This window comes from Carassius carassius, chromosome 31 (assembly GCF_963082965.1).
Source record: "Carassius carassius chromosome 31, fCarCar2.1, whole genome shotgun sequence".
Taxonomy (NCBI): domain Eukaryota; kingdom Metazoa; phylum Chordata; class Actinopteri; order Cypriniformes; family Cyprinidae; genus Carassius; species Carassius carassius.
The window spans coordinates 20602815-20609702 of NC_081785.1; positions in this window are offsets into that span (position 1 = coordinate 20602815).

Below are 6888 nucleotides of genomic sequence, written 5' to 3' on the forward strand. Positions count from 1 at the left end.
TAAGAATAAGGGAATATGTTTTCAGCTCATGTATCATACAGGAATACATTGATTATGATTACTATGGTTATATTTCGATTAGTTCTTTCAGAATTAGCTTGTTAATGCATGCGATACTTTTTTTTTTTTTTTTTTTTTAACGTGTATAAAATATTGGTAACACTTTACACTAAGGTTCCCTTTATAAAGGGTTCACATGCTTGCCTAATCTGCAGGCAATGGGCCCCTTGTGTGCAGGGGCCTCGGATTGGTCAGATTATTATTATTTTACATTTACTACATTACGAAAAAAAAACACCCTCACTGTCCCATAAGAAACATTATAGTAGGATTCATTGCAGAGCATCTGACAAAATTTATGAATTGTATTGTAGAATGCCTGCTCAGAACCGCAGAGAATTTGTATGATCTTTAAATTAAAACCGAAACTAAAATGCTCACATGCCTTCAAACCTATTTTTAATGTTTTGAGAGCTTCCTGATGCGCACAAAGGCTATACAGTACACTTACTAGTAAGCTGTAATAGGTTGTGTTAGCTATAACTATAATATGGCCCTAGCAGAAGGGAACTTAAAGCTCAAAGACATCATCGGAGCACCATGTACGGGAAGGCAAGGCCTGGGAACGATCCACTTCCAAGAGTGGGGGAAAGCCAATCCTGTGGAGAGGAGAGCCACGGTCCAGGCTGAAGTAAGAATCCTAGAGGAAGAGCGGAGGAAGGCAAAGGTTGCGGGGCTAGGATCTCAGGGATCCTGGACAAGGTGGGATCTCCCCAAGAGGATGGTGACATGGGCTGACTTTTGTAAGCTCGAGCCATATCGGTTCTCCTTCTTGCTTAGGGCCGTCTATGACCCCCTTCTAACCCCTGTGAATCTACACAGATGGAGGATAAGTGACGACCCAATATACAAGCTCTGTGGGCAAAAGGGAACGATGACACACGTCTTGTCAGGATGTCAGTGCTTGAGTGTTGTTCTCTTTTAGTGCATATAGTTCATATTAAGAAAGTTATTAATTAAATCAATTCAAAATACACCTGCAGACTATTTTCCCATACACTTGTATTAGTGTATATGAACTCTAAGATATAAGACTCCTTCTGTGTACCCAAAAGGCCTATTTCTCTTAAACATTGTTCACAAATGGGTCTAAATCAGTGTGAGTGAGCACTTCTCCTCTGCCGAGAAAATCCATCTGCATATAAAGATGCTGATTAGACAGCATGATTATTACACAGGTGTGCCTTCGGCTGGCCACAATAAAAGGCCACTCTAAAATGTGCAATTTAATCACACAGCTCAATGCCACAGATGTTGCTAGTTTTGAAGAAACATGAAATTGGCACGCCCGTGAATTTAATGTTAATAAGATGTAGAATAGGCTGGACTGGTGCATAGCAGATTCATAATGTTAGTTTAACAGAATAATGCAAAAAAATACAAATAACATTTTAATAAAACTTTAATAATAAACACAAAACAGCGCGACAGCCCCTCACAGACGACTGCAGCACACAAACAAAACCAAAACACAAAATAAACTCCAGGCCAGGTCTCCTCTCATCTTTCACTATCATAGCTCCTCTTTTATCATTCCGATCTCCTCTGTGGGACTCGAGACCGGTGAGTGGCACAGGTGTCGCTCATTTCCACATCTCTCCACTGGCTTCGCTCCGTTCCCACAGCTCTTGGCCCCACACCACTTGTCACATACCCCCATTGCCCCTCGCAGGCCGGGGGGGTACTCCCGATACTGTGCTCTACACCCCCTCCGGGGGAACCGATCACGGCGGCCGTGGGTACCTAGGGGTAAGGAGAGATAGACGAGGCGAGGAAAAGGATACGAAAGGATGAGGAGCAACAGAGACGAGAGAGGGGAGAGAGGAGGAAAAAATTTTCCGATTCCCAGACACTGCTGCTCGGCACTGGATGGCCCTCGGTGGACAAAACGACACTCCTCCGCCAGATGGCTCCTCCAGTTTCAGGCAACCGACAGGAGTCCCCCGTTCCCTGCTCCTCCCCATCATGGCGGATGGCAGCAAGCTCCAGCCCCAGGCGAACTGGGGCGACTCCTCCGCTCCCTCACGGATGGCAGCCGTCCCACCATGTCTCGGGCAGCTGGCAGCGAGCTCGTCCGTCCCCTCGGCAACTCACTCAAGCCCACCGCTTCATGCATCCACGGCGGCTGACTGCTTTGCCATGCTCGATGGCACCGCGGATTCACCACAGCGGCGAGGGATCTTCGGCAGCGTGTCACTCCTTCCTCTCGGGTTTTGGCACCAATGTAACACAATAAACTTCACAATCACGGGAAGAAGGAGGCAGGATCTGGCGGACATTTAAATAATACTTTAATAATAAAATAAAGACAAAACAGCACGACAGCCCTTCACGGTTGACTGCGATGCACAAAAAACAAAACAAAACACAAAATAAACTCCAGGACTGGTCCTCTCTCATCCTTCATTGTCATAGCTCCTCTTTTATCCTTCCAATCTCCTCCGTGGGACTCGAGACTGGTGAGTGGTGCATGTGTAGCTCATTTCCAAATCACTCCACCGGCCTCGCTCTGTTCCCATGGCTCTCGGCCCCACCCCACTCGTCACATTGACTTTTTTTCAACTTCTGTCTGTCTCCATAAAATATAAACTTCCTCTTTCATCAGCGGAGAAGGCCAATTAGGCACTTCCTCTTCTCTCTGCAGCTGTGTCTATACTCTCTACCCCCTTGAGCAGACTGCAGTCTGTTTGGTCACATCTGAATCAAGAGCACTCAGAAAACCACATGAATAAAAATTTACTTTTGTGAATTCTGACCACAATGGTGTTTGAGCATTCAGCTCCTCATCCAAATTTCAATTCTTAACCTTCTCTACATTTTATAAGCCTCAACTGGTTGACAACAGCAGTTCTCCATTCTATTTTAATTAGCTGATCTTCTTTGTAGAAAAAAAGAAAGCAGTTGCTTCTTAGCAAAAATGCAGAAAACAGAAGTAAACTCACTAATTAATTCACACAGAATCATGTATATGGTGTAATAGTAAATAATTATTGGTCTTTTCTGTTTATTAGAAACAGATTTTACTGTGAGATGTACGGTGGCCGAGAGAACTCAACGCCCTGCAATTTAAGAAAACACATGCAAATTGAAAAAGCACCAGCAAAAAAAAAAAAACATCATCAGTTTGACAACATAAGTGTTGCAAATTCTCACAACACATGCATATAATGAAATGCGCTGCAAAATCTCGCAACACATGCATATAACGAAACGCGCTGCAAATCCTTCACAACACATGCAAATTCAGAAACGCTGCAAATCCTCACAACACATGCGTTAATGAAATGCGCTGCATATACTCACAACACATGCAAATTAACAATTAGCATGTTTCGTTATATGCATGTGTTGTGAGGATTTGCAGCGCGTTTCGTTATATGCATGTGTTGTGAGGATTTGCAGCGTTTCTTAATTTGCATGTGTTGTGAGGATTTGCAGCGCATTTTGTTATATGCTTTGTTTTTTGTTATATAAACTGATGAAGATATTTCTTCATTTGTTGGTGTATTTTCAGTCTGCATGTGTTTTCTTAAGTTGCAGCGTGTTGAGCTCTCTTGGCCACCATAGAGATGTCTCTATATACATTTGACTTAGTCACCCAATCTCGTTCTCATTCATCACAATGCACAAACACTATTTTAGTTAACATAAACCAAAATTGTATAATCTCTGCAATGGATCAACTTTTTATGCTGCTTCCCAGGGATATGGAATAGACATTTTGATATGTCTTCAGATACACAGTACATTTAAATGTGCAATTAATATCTTATAATTTATAAAATGACAATTCTGACATATATTTATCTTATATGTCAGATAAATCTCAGGATAACATTATTGATCTGCTGATCTTATCCAACTCTTTAAGCATTTGTCTCTTGATCTTTAGTTTCTATCATGTTTCTAATTTATCTCCTTGAATAATAATTTCTTCGACTCAAAATTCAAGGCTAAATATTTTCAATGTGAACTATTTTTCCACCAACAAGGAACCCTGTTTTTCTGTTTGTTCCCCATTTTTTTCCCAAGCTCTGTTTTTTCAGGCGCCTAATAGTCTGTCTCATTGTCCGGACATCTCCAAGACAGTGCCAATTTCCTCTGACATTGGTAAATAAGGCCATTCCACATAAACCTTGTAGGTTAATCCACGCTGTCCTTTATTCACCGATTAATCCATGTTAACCCATCCGGTTAATCGAATTTAACCTCTAACAGTCCTCTCCTGATCACTATTCCAGTTGATCTCAATTTTAGTCTTAAAAAAATCTTAATCAACATCTATACTAGTTGATCTCAATTTTGGTGTTAAAAAAGTCTTAATCAAATAGGAGCAAACACAGAACCCCCTGATTTAAATGTGTTAATACCAGAACAAACATCCCAAAGTTCAAAACATAATGTCTCCTACCATTTTTCCCTCTTGCCACTGAGTTCTTTCAAAACAATGCCAGTGTTGTTCCTCTGGACCTTGGCGGTTGGCACCCTTTTCCCTAAAACTTTTCTGTGGGGTAGGGCTGGAAATACTAAGTCTAGAGTCCATAATCACTAACCACTCGCTCTCAGGTCCAAAGGTCCACAAAAGGCATCCTCATTGCCAAATTGTTGTGGCAGTTTTCTATTTTAATCAAGGTTTGAGACAATTGTCCTTTGAATAATTATTTTCTTGCAAGAAAAGTTCAACAGTCATCCAAGTTGACTGCAGTGCGTGACCCAGAATGACACTCTGACTCAGTATTTATATCCTAATTAAATAAGGATGATCTCAAACTTGTAATATCCCCAATCATCTTCGGAACACAAATTAAGATATTTTTGATGAATTCTGAGAGCTCTCTGACCCTCCCTTAGACAGCAATTGTAATTACCACAATCAAAGTGTAAATAGTGTAGAAAACATATCCATGTGATGCAGCTGACACAGAATAGCATACGCTGTTAACATTCAACTAATTACATTGCTGTTTATGGGAGGATCAGAGAGCTCTCAGAATTCATCAAATATATCTTAATTTGTGTTCCAAAGATCCCTGAACTTCTGGGTTTAGAACGACATGAGGGTGAGTAATTAATGACAGAATTTTCATTTCAGGGTGAACTAACCCTTTAAAGTCAAATTCACCTTTATTTATATAGCGCTTTAAACAAAATACATTGCGTCAAGGCAACTGAACAATATTCATTAGGAAAACAGTGTCAATAATGCAAAAATGATAGTTAAATAGTGTCTGTGCATTTATTTGCAATCAAGTCAACGATATCGCTGTAGATGAAGTGTCCCTAACTAAGCAAGCCAGAGGTGACAGCGGCAAGGACCCGAAACTCCATCGGTGACAGAATGGAGAAAAAAACCTTGGGAGAAACCAGGCTCAGTTGGGGGGCCAGTTCTCCTCTGACCAGACGAAACCAGTAGTTCAATTCCAGGCTGCAGCAAAGTCAGATTGTGCAGAAGAATCATCTGTTTCCTGTGGTCTTGTCCTGGTGCTCCTCTGAGACAAGGTCTTTACATGGGATCTGTATCTGGGGCTCTAGTTGTCCTGGTCTCCGCTGTCTTTCAGGGATGTAGAGGTTCTTTCTAGGTGCTGATCCACCATCTGGTCTGAATAAGTACTGGATCCGGGTGACTGCAGTGACCCTCTGATCTGGACACAGACTGGATCTGGTGGCCACGGTGACCTCGGAACAAGAGAGAAACAGACAAATATTAGCGTAGATGCCATTCTTCTAATGATGTAGCAAGTACATCGGGTGTTATGCGAAGTGTTTCCGGTTCCGGTTTACCTAATTAATGCAGCCTAAAAATCCTTTAACAGATTTGGATATTAAAAGCATATTAGTATGTTATGTGTATGCCAGGTTAAAGAGATGGAGTCTTTACTCTAGATTTAAACTGCAAGAGTGTGTCTGCATCCCGAACAATGTTAGGTAGGTTATTCCAGAGTTTAGGCGCCAAATAGGAAAAGGATCTGCCGCCCGCAGTTGATTTTGATATTCTAGGTATTATCAAATTGCCTGAGTTTTGAGAACGTAGCGGACATAGAGGATTATAATGTAAAAGGAGCTCATTCAAATACTGAGGTGCTAAACCATTCAGGGCTTTTTAAGTAATAAGCAATATTTTAAAATCTATACGATGTTTGATAGGGAGCCAGTGAAGTGTTGACAGGACCGGGCTAATATGGTCATACTTCCTGGTTCTAGTAAGAACTCTTGCTGCTGCATTTTGGACTAGCTGTAGTTTGTTTACTAAGCGTGCAGAACAACCACCCAATAAAGCATTACAATAATCTAACCTTGAGGTCATAAATGCATGGATTAACATTTCTGCATTTGACATTGAGAGCATAGGCCGTAATTTAGATATATGTTTGAGATGGAAAAATGCAGTTTTACAAATGCTAGAAACGTGGCTTTCTAAGGAAAAATTGCGATCAAATAGCACACCTAGGTTCCTAACTGATGACGAAGAATTGACAGAGCAACCATCAAGTCTTAGACAGTGTTCTAGGTTATTACAAGTGGAGTTTTTAGGTCCTATAATTAACACCTCTGTTTTTTCAGAATTTAGCAGTAAGAAATGACTCGTCATCCAGTTTTTTATATCGACTATGCAATCCATTAGTTTTTCAAATTTGTGTGTTTCACCGGGCTGCGAAGAAATATAGAGCTCAGTATCATCAGCATAACAGTGAAAGCTAACACCATGTTTCCTGATGATATCTCCCAAGGGTAACATATAAAGCGTGAAGAGTAGTGGCCCTAGTACTGAGCCTTGAGGTACTCCATACTGCACTTGTGATCGATAGGATACATCTTCATTCCCTGCTA